The sequence below is a fragment of the Labrus mixtus genome, chromosome 1 (assembly GCF_963584025.1).
Source record: "Labrus mixtus chromosome 1, fLabMix1.1, whole genome shotgun sequence".
In the NCBI taxonomy this organism is placed as follows: domain Eukaryota; kingdom Metazoa; phylum Chordata; class Actinopteri; order Labriformes; family Labridae; genus Labrus; species Labrus mixtus.
Genome location: NC_083612.1, coordinates 14106850 through 14128204, shown reverse-complemented (window position 1 = coordinate 14128204; position 21355 = coordinate 14106850). Strand labels below are relative to the sequence as shown.

At 39.7% G+C, this 21355-nt stretch overlaps 1 protein-coding gene across 1 annotated transcript in view; it reads left to right on the top strand.

Moving 5' to 3' along the window:
- The window catches only part of glceb (glucuronic acid epimerase b), a 58462-nt gene that overhangs the window by 16721 nt on the left and 20386 nt on the right, over positions 1 to 21355 (top strand). The window contains exon 2 of the mRNA XM_061033548.1: positions 12593 to 12696. The gene's annotated coding sequence lies outside the window, so the exon portion shown is untranslated. The remainder of the gene's footprint in view (positions 1 to 12592; positions 12697 to 21355) is intronic.

The following is a 21355-nucleotide window of genomic DNA, read 5'->3' as shown; positions in this document are numbered from 1 at the left end:
TCAAATAACAGTAGCCTAAATATCAGTTGAAGAAGCTCTGTAAATCATAAAAAATGGAGAGTAATGCAGAAAAATGGACCGACAACGAAGTCCAGGCGTTATTATGCATTTACGCGACGGAGGAAATCCAACCGGATTTTGATTCATCAAAGCGGAATACCAAAATATTTCAAAGTATCTCATGCCAGCTGGCTACATTGGGTATCAGCCACACAGCGAAGCAGTGCCGTGAGAAGATCAAAAAGCTGAAACAAGATTTTAAAAAAATCAAAGACCAAAACAACCAGAGCGGATCTGACAGGAAATCCAGCAAGTGGTATCCTACGCTTGACGCTATCCTCTGCCACAGACTGTCATATGCCGGTAATGCGGGCACGAAGGACTCCGCCGTTGGAATCCCCTGAAGAGGGTAAGAGGGGTAACCCTGACTTTATAAAACGTTATTTGAAAGTAATAACAAGGTGTTGCTTGCCCTAGTGTTTGCTAGATCTAGCACCCATCATCACCAGGCAGTCTGTGAGACAGCTACCTAAAGACAGACTATCTTAAATATGCTAAATGCAATACAGGTTATTGACGAAGTAGCCTTAATGGATAATAGAGACAGAAATATATAATGAAATAGTAAACAAATGTATTGCAGGCTGAAAACTGGGTAAATTAATGAAATACAGGTTTAAATGTTGGTTAGAAAAGTAAATACAGAATACAAATATGCCAAGGTAGGCTCATATTAACATGTACACAGGCTATACCTGTGCAATTTCATTATCACTTAAGTTATGTGTTTGATTAGGATCATATTTAATTAGTATAATTATCATTAATTCACAACACAACTGATTAATATTCTCCACCCCTCTATTTTGTTTGTTTGTTTTGCCAGGAAAGAGAAAAAGGGGTGACTCAAGTGTCCTGTGTCCTGTTCAGGATATGCTATAGTCAGAAGAGGAAAACCACAGAGGAAGCCAAGCTCAAGTCCATAATCTTGTGGAAATGCTGAAAGAGCAAAATGAAAGAGAGGCTGAAGAACTTGCCCAGCTACGAGCAGAGGCTGTAGAAGCAATGCGCCATCAGGCTGCTTTTCAAGATGGCCTTTTGACCCTCTTGAACAGGCTTGTGGCAAGGGCACAAGGCCCAGGTCATCTGCACCCTGAATTGGACTGACCTGTCAAGTGTTATTGTTGTTTGAAAATAATTTCTGCTCAATTGTATTACTTATTTATTAACTTTTTTTTATCAACCTATTTATTCTTTAAATTAGCCTCTAACTTATTTAATTAACCTTATTTATTAAAATGAACTAATTGACGTGATTTTATTTCTGTATTTATTTCTATTTAACTTATTTATTAAGATATTAAATAAATCAAAGTTCTGTTAAAAATAAATATGTTAGTTGTTATGTAATAAATAAAGGTTTGTGAGGAAGTACAGTTTACTGTAGTTATATGCAGCCACTAATATTACAGATGAAGTCATGAAAGAAGAAAAAGCACACAAACTCAGGCTCGATGTCTTTTTAAAATTATTTCATTAATTTATTAAAATGATATCCCTTCTCACTGTTGGATGTAACATTTTTGTACTCATAAATATGTCTGTGAAGTTTCAGTGTGGTGGTCAGTTAGTTGTCAGCCAAAGGGTTCATATAATTCATCAGGGTTGCACGCACTTCTATTCCCTCAGTCCCTGCCCCAGGTGGCAGTAGCACATCGGCTGGGGAAGGCGAGGAGATAAACCCCACTCCTCTCTGTACTCCTCATCAAGGCTCTCGCAGAGGTTGTGAAGTACACAACAGGTGATCACCATGGACTACCCCCTGTCAAGACTGCAGTCATTGCGCTTCTGCAGACTCCACCTTCCTTTCAGCTGGCCGAATGCATTTTCAACCACAACCCTCGCCTTGCTTGTTTTGTGGTTGTAGAGCTGTTGTTGTCGTGTGAGGTGATCATTGTCTTGAAAAGGCTTCATGAGCCAGCTAGTGAGTGGATAGGCAGCATCTCCTAGTATGTAGTGGCCAACCTCCTGCCCACCGATGTTCTTGTGAACCTGTGAAAACATTTTCCCCCTCTCAGCCAATTCCCACAGTGCAGACAAGCGCAGGACTCTAGCGTCATGCAGACTGCCAGGTTGGTCAGCATAAATATTCCAAAATAGTCCTTTGCCGTCAACTACTGCCTGCAATACAAAGGAATACCACCCCTTGGAATTGAAATATTCTGTGTGGTATTCCCATGGAGCTGAAATTGGAATATGTGAGCCGTCAATAGCCCCTGTGACTGTGATAACCCCCACCTTTGTTCAAAGAAAAGAGCCATTTCTTTTAGCTTCTCTGCATTAGGCATCTTAATTACCTCGGGAAAAAGGACTTCTTCCACAGAGGAGCAAAATTCTTTCAGGCAGTTGAAATGCCAACACCAAACAGACGCGCAATACTCCTGTATTCTGCGTTTGTGGCAAGTTTCCACAGCGCGACCGCAACTCTTTTTTTTTTTTAGTGGCACAGAGAGTCGATAATTTGTATCCACTTTCTCCATTACAGGCTCAAGATGGCGACATATACTGTATATTCAAATGTTTCTCTTGACATCCGGAAATTTTCTATCCAGTGCTCTTCATTAAAATTTGAAACAACGGACTTCCACCATTTAACCGCTCTCCTTTTCATCCAAACGGTGCACAGCACTGTGCCGTTATCTGCAGCTACGTCTGAAACAAACACACTTTTGTGTTTCAACTAAGACTTATTTCTCCACAGTATTGTATTACCGCAAACATAATTTGAACAGACAACATAAAAATAAATGAGCACATATTACACTACAAGCAAACATACAAGTTACCCGTCTGCAGCGCTCTCGTCTCCTGTCCGCCTCAATCATGTGATGCACTGCCAACTTTTGAATAAGTCGTCTCCTCTTTGCTGTCTTCTGAGTCTCTCAAATGCTTTTTCTCTTGCACGTCTCCTTTCAAACTCAATTTCATTCATGAACCCAATCACACACAACACACAAACAGCTCCCACCACGTTATCCTCCATATTTTCTGTTGTGTCGCAGGAATGACGTTGCTATAGCAACTGTCAGCCAGCTTACGGCACTTTAAGATTCATAGTAAGCAGCATTTCCTTGTTTTTTCTTTGTGCATGATTACATTTATTCTCACTAGTTATACAGTTAAATTATACTGACGTAGAAAGAAGCATCTTCAGACACTGAAAAGTTTCCAGTGGACATTTGGACTTTCCATTTGGAAAGAGCTTCAGCCAAGCCACATGGACAGTCTGGATTACAAACTGAGTTTCCAGCTCACAGACTTGTGAGTAGTGTCAAAGCTTTGGCATGGCCTTGTTGTACACTCGAAGATTACACTCCTAAATCACAAAACAAGATAACGGTAGTATAATAGCCGTAATGCCCTTAGCATGTTCCTGTGTGGCCATATAAACACAGATGGTCCAAAGATAGATCGAAAGGGAAGAAAATGGCCTGAGAGCTGCAGGGAGAGATTGTGTGGATTTATCTGAGAGCAATTACAGGGAAGAGAGAAAATGGGAGATTGACAGTATACTGCCACCCTCACTGGAGTAATAATTTGCTTGGAAGGGCCACTTACAGCTAACCCTGTAGAATATAGCAAAGCCAAGATCTGCCAGAAAAGAGCCCTTTTTCCCATCACCTAAAGGCATTTACATTTCCCATTGACAGACATGTTTAACCTTGTCGCTGCATGGCCTACAGATACTTGACATTTCTGCTAAATTCTTTACATCAGAGAGACAATGTGATTTACATTTTAAATCTCACAACCAACTTGATTATCAGTGTTCAGACTTTTAAGGTCTTAGGTTGTATTCTTGAAGTTGAATGTGAAGAGCTGAAAGGTTGAAACAACAGATTGAATTAAAGCCTCTCTCAATGTCGACACCCTTTTTTTTTTTTCTTTCTGTGACTGAAGGGAGGTCTGACTTTTCCCAAGAGACGTGCTATCAGGCGCAATCTAATCTGTTTGCAAAGTGATGGTTAATTTTCTCACCGCAGCAGGACCGCTGTTATTAAATCAACGTGTCTGTCGAAGAGTCACACCAAGAAAAACTCAGCTTGCTTTCATTTATTTAAGTATTTCAGCAGGAACTTTCTGTGTCTGTAATTATTCCAGCAAAAGACCGCTGGTGATCTAATTATTTCATTAGGGAACCTGACCTTAGATTCCTCTTGAGGGGATTGAATGAACGCTTCCTCTCCCACACAGAAATCATAGCAGGGTCTTCTATCTGTTTCCTGCCCCAATCCCCTGTTCTTCTGCATAAGGAAACATCCCAGTACTGACATTACCCTTCACCTCCCAGCAGAGGTGAGACCAGGTAACAAATGCAGTGGTGGGAGGAACTGTAGCAAGGAGCAATGCAGAAATGAAACTTACTTATTAATGTTGTAAATGTAGTCTGCATTTGGATATTACTGGAAGTGAGTGTTTGCTTCCCTAAAGTGTGCCTGTTATGATAAATGACCTCAAAGTGCCCCACTTTCCTCTATTCTTTTTCTATTTCTGTCCCTCTCGTGCCGACAGTATCTTCAAGTCCACAGTCTTGACATTTTAAGAGCGAGTCTGTCTGATTGATGAATAATGATACATGCATATGCAGAATTCAGAGAGGAGAAAGAATAACCTCTGCGGCCCTGCCATCTCTGAAGCCCTTTGTTCCCGTCTTTACTTCTTCATTCCGTCATATCTGCTGGAGATTGAGCGATATATACCATCAAAGCCTTTTTGAAGCTTCCCACTCTCCTCCAAAATCCTTTTGATTTCCGACAGCATGAGCTGCTTAATATTCCCAACTAGTCGGTGGCCTTTTCAGAGAACTAACAAGGTTCTGAAGATGCAAGTCTTGTCTTCATGTGAGAGGCAGCTGGGGCCCAGCCCTCTGCTTTTTCAGTGCTCACACCGAGTGTCTGCGCAACTAACAAGTTCAAAGCTGTTCGTCAGATACACAGAAGCCAGTAGGACATGTTCTTGTGTCATGTGTCTCCTTGTACTTTGTCTGCAAGAGTGCCTATCCTCTCTCTTTCCTTTCAAAGACAGAATTTGTTCTCCTTCAACTAGGTGTAACTTTATTTGATGGGTCAGGGGAGTCAATAAATAATACATTGTTTTGGATTTGATGTGTTGAGAAATTAATCTTTGATTTGTACAGATCTGCTACATTTTAGTGTTGAAAACCTTGAGTGAATAATCATTAAGGCAGCCAAATCTTGGAGCTTGAGTGCTAAGTGACATTTGAAATGTGGGATGTCACCTGATTTCGTAAGTAACCAAAAAGTATGGAAGTATACCTGTGTCATCTGATTATGAAATTAAAACTCCATTGAATCTCTAGCACTGAATATTTATACACTGAAATTAAGTATCAACATTTTTGCCTCTGAGTCCAACTCTTCAAATATTTAATACTCATTATTTTTTAGTGTAAAATTCAGACTGAAAATTCACACACACACGTCCACTGTGTATCTTACTGCGGCGCCCCTCCAGTGAGATGGATGTATGAGTATTGAGTACACTGTACCTTAAGTTACGAGATGCTGGGTTAGTTTGTCAGCTTCTCTACAGTCTTCAGCGTACGTTCAAACAGCTGTCAGATGCAATGTAATAGTCTCACATCAGCACTATATCAGCAGCTGATTTATCAATCAGGCTTTGTTATAGATGATCATTTTTTTCTCTTTTCTTATATTGGCAGAATTAATCGAATATATTCTGAAAGAAAGTAATTTACAGACAAATTAGTCGTTTGAATAACTGTAAGTTGAGGCTCCACTCTGTTTAAATATGAATCCAAACATGACAGGATAAACTTACACTCTAGGCCTGCACCAAAATAAAACATCTGTGGTAAACAAACGCTACTTTGGTGGCTGCAAGATAGAAATATCAGCTTTTGCATACTTAATGAGATAATAAATAATTCCTGCACTTTAACAAATTCACTGCCTTTGCTAAGGGTTGTGTATGTATGTATGTATGTATGTGTGTGTGTGTATTTTTATTTGCTGCTTTTGTGATGTATTGCTAGAGTTTGATGGTTAAGTCTTTCATTGCCAGCTTTTTCCTACAAGGATGAAAACAGAGTTCACTGCTGTGAGCACCACAGAGGCCTGACAGGCACCAGGGGTATTTACTCAGCTTCCAAAAACTTCCAAACTCTTATTTACTTTCATCTTGGCTTCCTCTCGCAAGCTTGTCTCTGCTGCCTCCCACTCCAAGCCTTATCCTCTCATCCTGTTTCTTCCGTTTAGAGCTAGAGTGCTAAGCAGGAGTGGCTCTCAGAGACACTTCGGATTTTGGGTTTCTCCGTTTTGAACTGTGTTTGCGCACTGACTCCACCCTCCTCTCCAGAGCCTGTTTGAGCCTGTTGCTTCAGCCTCCAACTGTGAGACTCTTATGCTGACACTATAATGATCAAATGTCATCATGCAAAAGGGAGCTGAGGGTGTTTGTTTAAAGTGCACATGGCTTATGATCGTGCTGGTGAATTGTTGAAATATTTGAGGGTTCAGGAGAATTCGCAAATGTTAAATAGTCAATGCATGGGGAAAGAAAGAGCTAAGAGTGGGTGAACAGCTGTACACAGTCCTGGTGTAAATTGCTGCAGAGTACCCACATTTTTCCACAGGCACAAAAAGAGAGCGATGGAGCCACTAAATATATGCAAAGCACAGCTAAATAACATCAGAATTTACTGTCTATATCCCTGAATACTTGTGACAGCCACAACGCATCCCCCAGCATGTGATACAGGCCCACTGAAACTCTCTTTGTCCAGTTAATCCAGTGTGAAAATTACCCTAATGTTTTGAGAGTTGGGAGAGGTTGGCATGGGCCCCGAGCTTAGGGAGAGTATGAGTAACATTGGTGACTAGCTCAGGCCCTGAGGTCTGTTTTTCAAGTGGATTCATTAATTGTACTCTGAATCACATTGAATAAGATAAGAGGTCATTTTAAGTAATGACTAGGGCTTCAGGTGAAGAAAGAAAACTCAAGTTTTTTGGCAATGTCTTGATTTAATGTTCTATGCACATTTGTGATTTTAATCAGACCAGTATAAAGTGGAATTGTGGCTTTAGCATTATTCCCCTTCATAGCTTTCCATAAGATATATCCAACGTTTCCTCTGGTCTCCTATATAAGAGACCAGAGGACCTAATGTAATACACAATAGTTTTGGTGCCTAAAACAAACCACTGCCAGTCGGAAGGTCGGGGGTTTGATCCCTGGCTCCTGAAGCCATGTGTCCGATGTGTCCTTGGGCAAGACACTTAACCCCAAGTTGCTCCTGCTGCTTCAGAGGAAGCAGAGCTTCATATAAATGTGTATGAATGGGTTGCATCAGAATACAGAACCCCAATATCTGACCAGATTTGAGTTTTTGACAGACTGAAATTAATCTAAATTAAACTTGTTTTAATGCAGGGTATCAGAAAGTACACCTGTCAATGCACCAATTCTACAATTTTACAATTCTACAATTCACTTAGCAGACGCTTTTATCCAAAGTGACGTACATCAGAGAGTAAGTACAACACAAGCAAGGATCTAGAAAAAGGGAACAATGTCAGTAAGAGCAAACGATCAGCTTTGAGTCCGATTGGACACACAGGTGCTGACAGGCATTGCACAGAGGCAAAGCACAACATTGACGGCAGTACTTGAGAGCTCTAATCAGTATAGAAACCAGCTTTAAAGTTGTCGTTATCAAACAAAAACCATCGTCATTACCATTATCATCAATGATATTGAGACCATCATCATCCTCATCATTAAGCTAGTAGGTGTTCATGAAAGAGCTGAGTCTTTAGCTTTTTCTTAAAGGTGCAGAAGGACTCTGCACCAATCAGATACCACAATATATAGCCCCCCAAATTAAATTTTTTTCTGTAAATGCTCATGTGATGATAAAAAAAAGTGTGCCGCAAGAAGAGAGTTCTGTTATTTAATGTAGGCAAAATGTCACAGTTGGTCTCTTTTAACTTAAATTATCTATACCTCTTTCATCAGCATAGCATCAAAAACGTTCTTGGTATCTGCAAATACTCATGTCTAGGTATTGGAATCAGTATGATCAGTATATATTGTTCTAAAGTTGTACTTGTTTTCACTGTAATATATGGTTAAACGTCCCTTTTGTGAAATCTCCTTAAAGGGAGACTTGGAAAAGTGTGTTTCCAAGGCATCTGTGTTTTTTTTTTTCAATGTATGCTGTGATCAATTTTGAGACAAAGTTGTCTGATAAGAAGGGAACACATATAATAAGTTTGCTCTAGCTCTGCAGGCAGAAATCTCATTTAAACAAGCTCTTTACTTCACAGACTCAGAACTGTTGGATATAGCTCAGGGCATCAGATGGTCAACGATGGCTGGCACCATGGTGGCATCAGTGGTGCGATCATTCAATGTTTGGCCAGCCATTGACTCCCCAGAGAAAATGGATGTATTATGAATGCCCAACAGATGGGCCTCCATCTCCTTTTTTTACCCTCACTACAAGTCCTGATAGATGGCTGCTTGTGTCAGGATGGCAGCAAATGAAGAGCGACTAAAGTAATTAATGGCCTAATATCACTCTCAGTCTAGCTGCAGTAAAAGAAATATCCTCTGCCTAATGTTCAAAATGTATTCACAGGAGAGGGCCATAAAGTTGATGTTCATGATTCATATGCGAGGTGTCAACCACTTGCTTAAGAAAGGTCGATTGAATGGGACAATATGTAAAGGCTATAAAAATGGTGTCAGCACTGTGCTAAGCTTTAAGAGCCACATGCTAAGCTTTCTCCACCAGAGCTGGAGTTCTATGCTTTCATACCTTAATGACTAACACAGCTTTTAGAAATACTTTCTATTACCTGTACTTAAACTTATTTCAACTTTACAAATGACGCACTTAAAAAACTCCAGCATAAAAATCTCATACAAAACACGCTTTTTATTATGAGTCTAATGCAACTGCGGTGTCTTTTGTTGTGTTTGCAAGAGTTGTCTTGTTTTCACCTGCAGTGATTGTCAGCTGTGGTTAGTGCCAAGGTCTCTAAAGTTTCACATTTCTGATAAACCTTTCCACTGAACGACTCAAACGTTGTCCTTCAGCTGCTTTTTACTCTATTCATTTTTTGGCAACACCTTTTTTAGGAAGATAAAGTTTTTTAAATTAAATAAACAAAACAATTTTTGCGATCCCCTATTCTGAGCTGAATCAGCCTGATCCTGATGTGCTGTATTTCCTTATTAATAATAAAGTAATGATATGAACATGTATTAAATGCATGCTAGCACAAATGCTAGTATAATAGGCACATTTAGCAAAAATGACTGCACCCTAATACAGCAGTGTTGTAATAAAGCCTTTCCTCATGGTTTGTTATGGTAATTCAGTGTTTTGTTGAAACAAGGATGATGTTTGTGATGCTCTTGAACTCTCCAGACAGTTGTTTGTGTTGTTTAGCAATCCTCATTACATTACGAAGAATATTTCAACTACAGCTGCAGTTAGTGAAACCATTTTTATCTTGATTAAAATTCATTAAATTCATCTGCAGATGTGTTTATGTTTGTGTGTTCATTGAAGGTCAGGGGTGACATCTGAGACAAAAAAAAACCCTGCAGGACAAACAGTGCACAATATGCATTGTTTTCTATCTGCTGAAAAGCACAAATGGGCACCAACAGGCTTAATCACTTACGGTAATTACAGTGGTTGAAGCAAACTTAATACTGTATGTGCAGTTTTACAAGCAGGGATTAATGAAAAGAGTTTACTTATTAAGAACCATTATAGCAACTCTGCATTTACACTTCCTGTGAGTTCTTGAAGTCTGATAGCAGATTGCACTGCTGTGTGATGGTCCTTTTGACATCAAGATACATTACATTATGTATAAATTAGTTTGTTATTCCTGCCCTTCTGACTTTAGCTTCTATAAAAAGTGGATGTCAGTCAGGGTCTCTACTGAGATGCTCTAAGACTGTATACACATGTTTAAGATATCTGGAATGAATGACTGTTGCCTATAAAATGCAGAGATGGCAGGAGTGGTGCAGGAAAAGCTCCAGGAAGAAGGAGCTGCTCGAGGCTGACGTTTACTCTCATTTTCTGCCTCTCACCATCTGCCTGCAGCACACCTTCCTCAAAAAAGCATCAGTACTCCCATACAGTAGCCCGGAACTATTGATTAAGACTGCTGACATTTCTACTTCCTTTTCACTGGCTGGGTACAGGGTGTGCCATGCCATCTCACGGATGAAGGCAGGATACAGACGCATGCAGACACACACATTGCCCTTTATGTCATCAGAGCATGATGAGGCTTGAAATTCTTTATTAAAAATAACTTTATTTCACTTGTGAGGTGTAATACAGATTCGATCTGATATGCAGGGTGTAGCTACAGTTTGCAAACATAAGTCCTTTTAGGAATTTAGCTTCAAGCCTGACTTCTCAGAAATGTTGCATCTGCTTCTTCCTCAAATACTTTAAATCTTAAGTTATGAGGGTGGATATGCAGGGTTTTGTTTCACCTAGCATTAAAAAACTTAAGTTTCATATGCACTGATACATCCCTTACACCAAAAGGGTCATGAAAAAACATCTAAATCGGCAACCATCTTTATTGTTATATTAAACATCAGTATTTGCCCTCATTTTCACAATCGGTGCAACCCCACTTTATTAATTGATTTGGGATTAATTGCTGCAATATGAGACTATTACTCATTTAGCCCTAAACAGATAGCAGTCTATAAAAACATGTTCCTTTTGTGTTGTCCATTTCACTTTCTCTTATTCTTAGCCTTCATTCTTTCTATTCTGTTATCTTCACCTCAAGTACTTTAAAACTTCATGCGGGCATGCTATGACAGAAGAAGCCCAGCTGGTTTTATTTCACCAATATCTAATTTAAGTGCTTTGTCAATAAGCACATTCCATGAAAAGATCAATATGCTCTCCTTGACGTGGCAATTTAGCTCCTTCTTTAGTTTAATAGCCTGTTTCAGCCGGGGCTAGAAATACATTGGTGAGATTAATTGCAAAGTAAAGTATCCATGTCACTCGGTGCATATTTGCACTGACAGATTGGTTGTACGTTAATGTCCCTGCTGTCGACAGGCCTATAAATTCATCATGGTTGCAATTACAATTATGTATTTGTTTCCTCATCTTAATTTATTGAGCATCTGTGTCAGAGTCAATGGTGCATTGTTTTAAGGTTATAATTAGCCACAGTGAAAAAAGAATTACAACAGTTAATAATTTTCTTTCCTTTTAAAAAAGTATGTATTGAAAAGCTGCTTAGCAAGAAGGCGCAATCAATCATAATCTACCTCCGGAAACATTCAGCCTGTTAAAGGATTTCATGGTAAGAATGTGGAGCCTGTTCAGAGTACAGAGGAATGTATTCTCCTGCTCTTATCAGCTGATCCTTAACTGCAAATGATACTCCACATCATGTCAGGCATGTGAATATTTCACATGTTATTGACCAGAAACCTGTCAATTTTGTATTATGTTCCCCCAATACATGCTTGGAATTATCAATAACATAACAGAGTTCTTGATGTAAATTAATTTGAGTGACAAATGTAATTTTCATGGAGACAATCACTTTGGTTGATTAAAGCTGTCAAAGGCAGTTGTCTTTAAATGGTGGTTGTCAACATATAGGAGGAACCAAAATATAAATCTATGGGGTCACAATATGGAATAGGAAATATAAAAAAGATCAGTTCTGCTCTTTTGTGATTATTGTTTTCATGCATATTTATTTTCTTTGTAGATATGGTGTTTTTATTTTACTTAGTAGATGACTATGCAAGACCACCACATCATCTATACCACTTGTCCTGTTGAGTGTGACTCGAGGGGTAGAAGCCAATCACTGATGTCATTGAGCAAGAGGCTGGTTCCACTCTGGACAATTTGCCCGTCACAGGGCGGACACGTAGTGGCAGACGCATTGACACCTACACACAAATTGGAGACGTCAATTAAGCTACCAAGCATGTCTATCGGCTGTGGGGTGAAGCTGTTGTAATTGAAGAGAACCCGCAAACTCCAAACTGAAAGATTTGAACCAGGAACCTTCTTGCTGTGAGCTGACAGTGCTAACTATATTAGCGTCCCGTCCGCTAGCTAAAATGATTAAGATAAATCAAACTCAGAAAGAAACATGACCCAACAGCTCCCAACTCGTAGACAGGCAAGAGATGATCTGTCTTCAGATAAAGGGTCACAAGCCCAAGGGGAAGAGGCTGCTAGCTGGAACTTCAATCTGACATTGATAGGACTTGATTAATGTCATGAATTTAAATCCAAGTTTAATGCGGGAGAACGGAGAACAACAATATCTATACAAATGTTTTTGCCTGTCATTTCAGATGAGGATGAATATGCAGCATTTTTCCATCACATACCTCCACATGCACAGTCTTAATGTCAAGTATTCAAAACTACAGATTTGTATGCATATGTATGTATCTGTTAATATTACTTTATTAAGCCACAGTATTAATCCTCCTACGTCTCCTCTCCCATTTTAAGGAGCTCAGCAGAAACTTCCAGAAGGATCAGCGGTGAAAAGACTCTGTGGTGAATGTCGACAGGATGTCCAGCCAGTTGACCTTTTCCTTGTGAATGGATTAGAGGTCAGTATCAATATCACTGATATCACTCATTCAAGCAAATTAGCATTTGCAATCAAGGTCGTCGGGTCCCAATAAGGACAAACAGAGGGAAATGATTATTTAGACATCATTAAGCACTGACACTTTGCTCATGCACAACCCTTCATTGCGACCGAGCACTGCGTAAATTTGTTTTATGAAATGAACTCACTCACTGTGCGTGTGAGACTAAATAACTAACTCTATATGCAGTACAACCTCTTTTGCATGCCAATTTGTCCTCCGCTTCATTACATGGACAAATTAAATCTCAAACTTAGGCATGCTGCTCTATCCGCTGTAAGAGATAGCCCAGTCTTGCTTGTATGATGAAATGATTAAGCGTAGCTGTTACAAGTCCCCCTAAGCCCTGCATTCGTCCTCTTGTCATCAGTGAATCATCTTTGATAGCATAAGGAGAGATAGAGCTCTTTGAACTGACTGCAGCTTCATTAGCTTGCATAACATGGGTAATTGTGTGTCTGCGTGAGGAGAAACTGCTGGACTTGAGAAACAGACACACGTCCCGTTAAGCGTCATTATAATCTGTGGATGAAAGGCACAACACACTATACCACATCACATAATGTACCGCTGGAGCTATTATGTTTGCAACTTTTATCTGTGAAGAGTCCAGAGTGATCATTTCACTCTGTGCGTGATTGTGCAAATTTGTTTCATAATCTCATCGTAAGATTCACCGGAAGTTTGTTTCAGTGGGGCTAATGATGACATCTGGTTAGGTGCACAACTTGTCAGATTTCTTTCTGCCTACGACAAAAAACTGTCACTTGAGAAGAAAAAATCCCGCACAAAACTCTTGCTAATCACCAATTTATTAGAATAAATAGCAATGTTCAGCCCCTCTAAACCTTTGTCAAGTGTGAGAGACTTGACAAGCGTTAAAAGCTTTATGAAGTCGTTTTCACATATGCACTCTGAAAATATCTAGATAATTTCAGGAGGACTGCTCCGGATAGTCTCCTGACCTGGCTGTTCACATATGCACCTCACAGCGGGAGAGTTTCTGTGTCGGGGGGGGGGGGGGGGGTCTCCTGAGGTAAGACGTGACCTTAAAGAGAAAAGATGCAAGTAGCGGACAAAGCAACAGAGTCCGCTGTACCACGCTATAATGAGAACATTTGCCTTAACTTCAATGCTACGTGTAGTTCAACGGAATGACAATGTCAACAAAAGAGCGGAGAAAAGAAAACGGAATGCAGCCGTTTGATTACGTGCACGGAGATCTTAGCGGCCGCATGCAGACACTCTATGCACCATGCAGCAGTAACGGGATGTAAACGTCACACCCCTGCAGTTTTCTGCAAGTGTGAAATCCCTTAGTTGAGCTGCTCACTGCAGAAAAGACCAAAATGTGTCCTGCTCTTTATATACATTCACTGTATATCCACAAAAATAGGTAAAAGAAAGACAGTTTAAGTCCAATCAAGCTCGCCATTCTCATACCCGTGAAGGAACAAGAGAAATCATTTAATTTATGCTTCAAAACTAAAACCTAAGTCATTTTATTATTACTCTCTGCTTTTTGTTGAACAGTGTATTTAACTCACAAGGATTAGGCCGCAGGCTTCATGTCTGCTTCATTAACTAAGAAAGTATGAGCTGCAGTGTCATAAGGACTTTGAAAGCCGTAGGGGGTTGTTGTCAAAAAGCAAAACACTACAAGCATTTTTTTGAATTTCGACAAGTAACAGTAGCTAATTAAAATTCAACAGTTGATGCACTTAAATACTGCCATGTTGTCAATAAGAAAACTAATAGCACAAATATGTAAGTAACACAAATGAACTGAGCACTGTTTGAGCTGTTGATAGCAGCTACAGCTTATTCTCTTTACACAGAACAGGTAGGAGTGACAGCAATGAACCTGATGTCAAGTTGTTTTATGATTAAAGAGCTTTGAACAACTGCATCAATCTTGAATTTTCTACAATCAAGTTTTGTTGCATATCCTCAGCTGTAAACAATCATAGCATTTATTACTTCAGGACAGTCTGAATGAAGGACTCGCCTTTTATCACTTTCCTGTCTCATCTCCCTCATTTCAATGGACACTTTTGGGTGTTTTGCATTGTAAAATAAAAAACATGCTCCTAGTCTTTCCCACACGCTCAACTTAAGATTCAGTATGTTGGCTCTCAGGTGCAAACTCATTGCTGCCTGTTGAGCTTTACTAACTTACATGCTATAGCTCATTGATAATAACTGCAAAACATTCCTGGTAAATATGGGGCTCCTGAATTTCTGTAACTATGCTATTTAGAGTCACACAGCTTACAGAATAAGGCAGAAGCTTTTGAAACCAAATGACAGGGATGGAACTTTTTAAGATGAATACGCTACCTGTACTGTTTAACTTTTAGAAGACAGCTGGTTACACAGATTATATAAAATAACTCTCAAAGTAAATCTGTCTGATTCGCTCTGCTCCAAAATAAGTCTTCCACTGAAAGAAAGCAATTGACTGACTGTGGGTTCTCTCATCAACATTTTCTAGCTTCCTAATAATTACCACCCTTCAGAGATGTGTCTTATCAAATATACATAATCCAAAAATGTACATTAGAACACTATATTGGTGGGTATATAGTAATGACAGACATACATATTTCTGAACAGTGAGTACTCTGATTCTTTCTTCTGAAAACATTACCAGCACTTTTTGTGCATAAAAAATGTAATTGTTTGAACTCATGCACCATAATAAAACTTAAAATCCGTTGCCATTTTTCCACTGACTGTTTCAGACTTCACTGTCCAGATTCCTGTTGCAGCATTGTGCAGTAAATCCTATTATAGCACGATTTCACAGTATGAATCGTCCTTTTCCACTCCCTGTTTTTCAGATACATATTTTTATGATGTTTTGGGACAAGCAGCTGGCATGACCTGCATAAAGTTGTTTATCTATTTCTCTCTTGTCTCTCATCCATTTGATTAGGAGTTAGTTTAATCCCTCAGTAGGGCTCGGTTATAAGCTTTTTGGTTATGACCTGCTTAATCCTCCTACAGGAGATAAAGCACACAGTCGCATTAACTTCAAAGCAGTTTACTCTCTTCTAAGCTGCCTTTAAACAAAGCTTTCTTACTGAGCACTGGTGCACGTTTAGTTGTTGGCCTGTTGTGTTGGTGTAGGTTCGTCAGCTGAGCATCTGCTATTATTATCAGTGATGCAGAAGGAAAAGGGACCATATGTTGTTTGCAGACTTGGAGGAACACCAACCATTTTGGTCTCAAGTGCAAGTTTTTCAGTTTCATGGTGTTACTGGATCTGTAACTGTGTCACTCAGGGCTACAACAAGTAGTATATTGATAGAAAATACATTTGAATCAGTTTTTAAATGGTATATTCTTTGGTTCCAGTTTTGATTTAAGAGCAGCATTTTCTTAAATCTACAATGAGCTTATGGAATTGTGATCTTTCTTCCTTTTTGGGGCATTCTGTGTAAAATCATTGAGCAGTCAGGAAGCTCATCTGAGGTAGGTTGATGATGACATCTTGTTTGTTGCTGCCTTGGTAGCTTGTTTTGGTACCTTACAAAATCCTTATGGCAACTCAGTTTTAGAAATGTAGTGGCTGTCTGGCAGACATCAGCGACGATACAGCCGGCAGTTTTCCTTGAAGTGAGTCCCCAGTGCTTCATCATGAATATGCAGACCCCTCTGCTCGCTGTGGCTGCAGCTCTGTGCTTTCAGCTGCAGTAACTCTGGGAAAAGAAACAGAAGAGAGAGAGAGAGGGTCGCCAGACACAGTGGCCAGGAACAGGTAGCATTTCTTAAATTGCAATGATTACCTAGTTCTTGTTACTGAATTTACTTAACCAAGTGGAAAGTGTTTTATTCACAACCTTAGCTTTTTTTTTTTAATAATAAGCTGTTCTCACACATGCACATAACGTGTTGGTGGGAGCTACATGTGTGACTCGAACTGCTGAATTTTCATCCCGGCTTAACCCAGGCTTTTTCCAGTCAGCCTCTGGGTAAAATTCCCATGTGAAATCTGGATGAGCTGTGTGAAAAATAGGGATGGTAAAATTCTCAATATGATATTTAACAGTTCAGTACGGCATCCATGGTTCAAAACCAATTGTGAATCGGTGTCGGTTTTGTGTACAACTATCTCCTAATTGGCTCTGTTTGTGTGTGCCTGTGAGTCCACGCATTGGGATGAGGAAACTCCTCGCTGCGAGTAAATATCCAATAACCATGCGCTAAAGTTGGGGGAAGCGCTGGTGTCAGATAACACACATTATTTTGACGTGACGAGTGATGAAAAGAGGCAGCAGTATGAGGACGCACCGGCATCTTTCAAGTCTTTGGTGTGGGGACATCGACAAGGAAGCAAAAACAGTAAACAATTGAAACACTTTCCAATGTGGAGTTTGGTCAAGTTTAGTATGTTCTTTTACACTCGTTCATTGAAACTGTGAAAACATGAAATTACACGTGGTTTTGACATGAAGGCAGAAAAGTGTCATGATAAAGCCGGACTCTGTCACTTTGTCAACTATCCTGGATATCTACAGCATCCTTTTTTACATTATGCTGCTTATATTGCTTCCTGAACACATCCTGAGTGCATGTGTGAAAACAGCTTTACACGCTTTAAAAGCTTGTTTGTTTGCATCAGAATTTGAAATAGATCAATAATCAACCTCAGATCAACCACATTTAATAACTGAAACCTTTTATGTAATGAAAGGTTCTAATGGTTTTGTGTTTCTGTGATTTCTTTTTGTGAATCCTGTTTGAAAGGTAGTGTAAACTTATTTTAATGAAGCCAGCTCATTTTTTATACTTCTAATGATTTGGATAAATGAATAAGAATGTGGAAATTGCAACAAGTAGAAGAGATTGTAGAGACAGAAGATGACATTTCTCTTCTAACGTAGTGTCATGATTGTTGAATAAAGATTTCCGTCAGATTTTGCCTTAAATTCAACCTGATGCCAACACAGTATCATAATCAGGCTACACACACACACACACACACACACACACAGACACACACACATAGACACACAGACACACAGATAGAGAGTATCTCCATGGGAGCTAACATGCCTCCCAGCTTCAGCATAAGCTGATCATTTACAGGCAGCCTCAAACAGCCTGCCTCTCTCCAGCCGTGGAGGAGAGCAGTGAAAATGTCAGGAGTTTAGTTAAGGCTACAACACCTGCACCTCACGTATACACCCGGGCTTTTGCTCCAATAGCTCCCAAAGGGTGGCTCATGAGCACTCTGCTTTTATTGCTGTGATGACTGCTTGTGATTTCTATGCCAGAGGACAGCAGGAGAAGAAAAACAACTTTATTCAGCCATCCCTATGCTCACTGCTGCAGCAGTTTTGACATGATGTAAATGTTTTACATTTGCATTGGGGACCAGGACACAGATTAGTGGCTACTTGGATTTGAGCAAGATTTAACAAAGTCATGTCATATGTTTTTTTGTTTTTTTGTTCTTCTTTTTTTTGCTTTTAAAAAGTTTATTTTCAATGAGACTCTGTGAGAGCTGTAACAATCTTCCCCCGCCTTGTTACCAGGGATTTTAGGGGATAAAGACATCAAAACATTTGCATATGATGGGGGAAAACATTTAACTTGATATCTATGTTTGGCTGGCAGTATCTGTACTTTTAAAGCTAGGGATTCACTTGCTTTATAAAAAGAATCAACCATCAGGGCACCCAGAGGTCCCACAGACTTTACGGTTCATCTCAGCTGAAAGGCCAACGCTCACGATCAAAGTGCAAAGCCTTTGATGATCTGCAGAAGCAGCAGAACAGCCATGTACTATCAGACATGTGAGAGCCTAGAGACCTCTAGGAATCAGAGTGTAGAGATGATCTTCTGTCAGCGAATGAAGCTGATGTTTGCTCATACAACCGGAGTTAAGAGGCGTCAGCAGTATCATCCAGAACCTGTCACACAGAGATCTTTAACCCTTACACAGTCAGAGGAGACCTACCAACAAGTTCCTATGTAAATGCTGATATATAGAGACACGACATCCAGCCACACTCACAATCACACCTACGGACAATTACGAGTCAGCTTTTAATTTAACCTGACAAGCATGTCTTTGGACTGTGGGAGGGAGCCGGAGTACCAGGAGAGAACCCAGGCATGCACGGGGAGATCATGCAAACTGTCCGACGGGGATTTGAACCAGGAACCTTCTCACTGTGAGGCAACAGCACTAACCCCTAAATAATGGTTGTAAGATTCAAATGTCACCTGCCCATATAAAAGCCTATAGTCACTGCATTTGTTTTGTTTCCTATAAAAAACAATATATATTGCAGAAGAAAAGCTTTCCAACAACGTTCAGCCCTGGACCCCTCGCTCTTTCTTTAGTGAGTTCAAACATAATGAGGCATACTTAATATTTACTCGCCTTGAGAAAATATATCATTCTCTGTCAAGTGAAATTTAGAAATGTGCCTTCGTCTTACTATTTTTTTTAACATTGCAACTTGATTTTAATTCATTGTAATGAAAAATAGAACAATTCAAGTATGTGGTTAGTTTCCTACTCTCAGTCTCTCTTTCCATCTTGGTCTCTTTCTCTTGTTTTTCTACCAGACATTTCTGCAGAAGGTTTTCTGGTTGCTTTCAACCTCTAGTTTTATCCACATACAAAAGGACAAATGCTCAATTGTTTGTCAAATGTAGTAAAGTGTGATGTAAATTCAGAACCCTAATTCAGAACACTCATAATAAGTAAGTAAACTTCTCCTGTAGTTTGCTCATCGGTGACATTAACTCCTCGTACAGTGGTGCTCTCTGTGTTGGCAGGTTGTGATGCTGTTCTTAAGCCCTTGTCTATCCACCTTGAGCCTGAGCTCAACACCAGCGTCGAATCACTATAAAAAGAGCCAATTATTTATAGTCGTCTATCTGACAGGGCTGGTCCCACTTATCTTTCAGGGTGCAGTCCCCCAGGCCTTCCGCCTCGCATTTTCAGCATTGTCAGAGCTGCCCGACGGCTCGATCTTTCATCACTGCACCAGGCTGACATTTCTCCAAATATCAATGATAGTTTTTTATATGTGGCAATAATTTATCAGGCTCAGAGATACACCAAAGCTTTTTTCCCCGAGCGCTGACTGGAACACAACAGCAAAAAGTTTTAGAACTAGAGCTCATAAGAAAAATACATTTCTGATGTTTTTTTTTTGTCTTCCTTGTGGAACATTAATGATTCAGTTGTGTTTAGGAGTAAAAGATGTTCCGTGTTTTCACATCTCAACACTTTAATTACACTTGCAGAGCCTGAATGCAGTGTTTAGCTCTGCCGTTTTACTTCTAAGCCTTTATTTAGAGGGAGCTTTTCTTCATCTCCTACAACTTTCACATTAACTTTGTTCAAGAAGCTGCTAACAACCTGCAAGGCTGCAGCCCCGTCCAATCACTGCACATTAATTGAGCTGACCTTTAGTAGTGTCTTGTTGAAGCTGAGATATTGAAATGAACTTGGGGAGTAATGATTCTCCTCCTCTCCCTCCTCTCTCATCAGAGGACTGAACTCTGTTGTCACTGTAATTGTAGATTCTTTGAGCAGTAAGCTGTAATTAGTGTGGAGGAGGAGCCCTCGGTATGTGTATTGATTTCTCGCTGGCTTGGTGAAAATGCCAGAGGAACACAGAGGACATGAAAACATGGATCCAGACTGACTGATGGAGGCTGATGTACATGGTGCATTGTTTAAAGGGTCTGTTCATGTCGTCGTTTGAAGTATGGCAGAAGGAAACCCACAATCAGAATGGAGATTTGTTCAAGTTCTGCACAAAGAAGCTTAAAATCCATCCAAAAATAATGGATGGGTGTACAAGTTAAAATGCACTGAATGCATAATGTGATGCAAAGACAATGAAAGAGTAAAGGTAGCATTAACTTGGATGAAAGAAAACAAAAAGGTATGAATTAGAAGTGACTTAGTAAAATGTAATTATAAGTTATAATGTTAACCTATTCAAAGAGAAGAGAAGGTTTAAAATGAACACCGCTGCCATATGCAGCTAGAACCATAGAACCAGTAGAATATGTGCATGGATATTTCTGCCTTTTCTGGTGCTTGAGCATTGAACTGCTAAAGTTTTTTTGGTTTTCAATTGCTTATTCATTTTGTTACCCTTAGTTTTTAATACAACAAAAAGTAATATATATATTGTGGTAATTAAGAGGTTTTGGTTGGTGGATTTTGTTACATTTCGACAGAACCAGGCTAGCTGTTAGTCCTTGTTGCTGCACATTAAACATGCACCATAAATGTGTAACTTCACATAAACACTAGCAATCAAAGCCCAAACCAGAGCCTCGTTGAGGTCAATATCCACATCTGTACATGTGGCCACACAGGAGCAGAGTGTGATCATCAACAGACTCTTTTCTTACCTTGTCTGTCCTCATGAGCATCTAACTCATCTCCACCTGACAGCAAAAATGTGGGTTTGACACAAATTACAACTTGTCATCTATTTAGGGAACAACGTTCATTCTCTCTGGTGTATGGAGTGTTCCATGAACAAATGAAAGAAAACACTTATACTTAAAACTTAAACTTATACTATAGACTTCACTGTTGCTTAACAGTGTTGTTTGGCATATAGCTCAT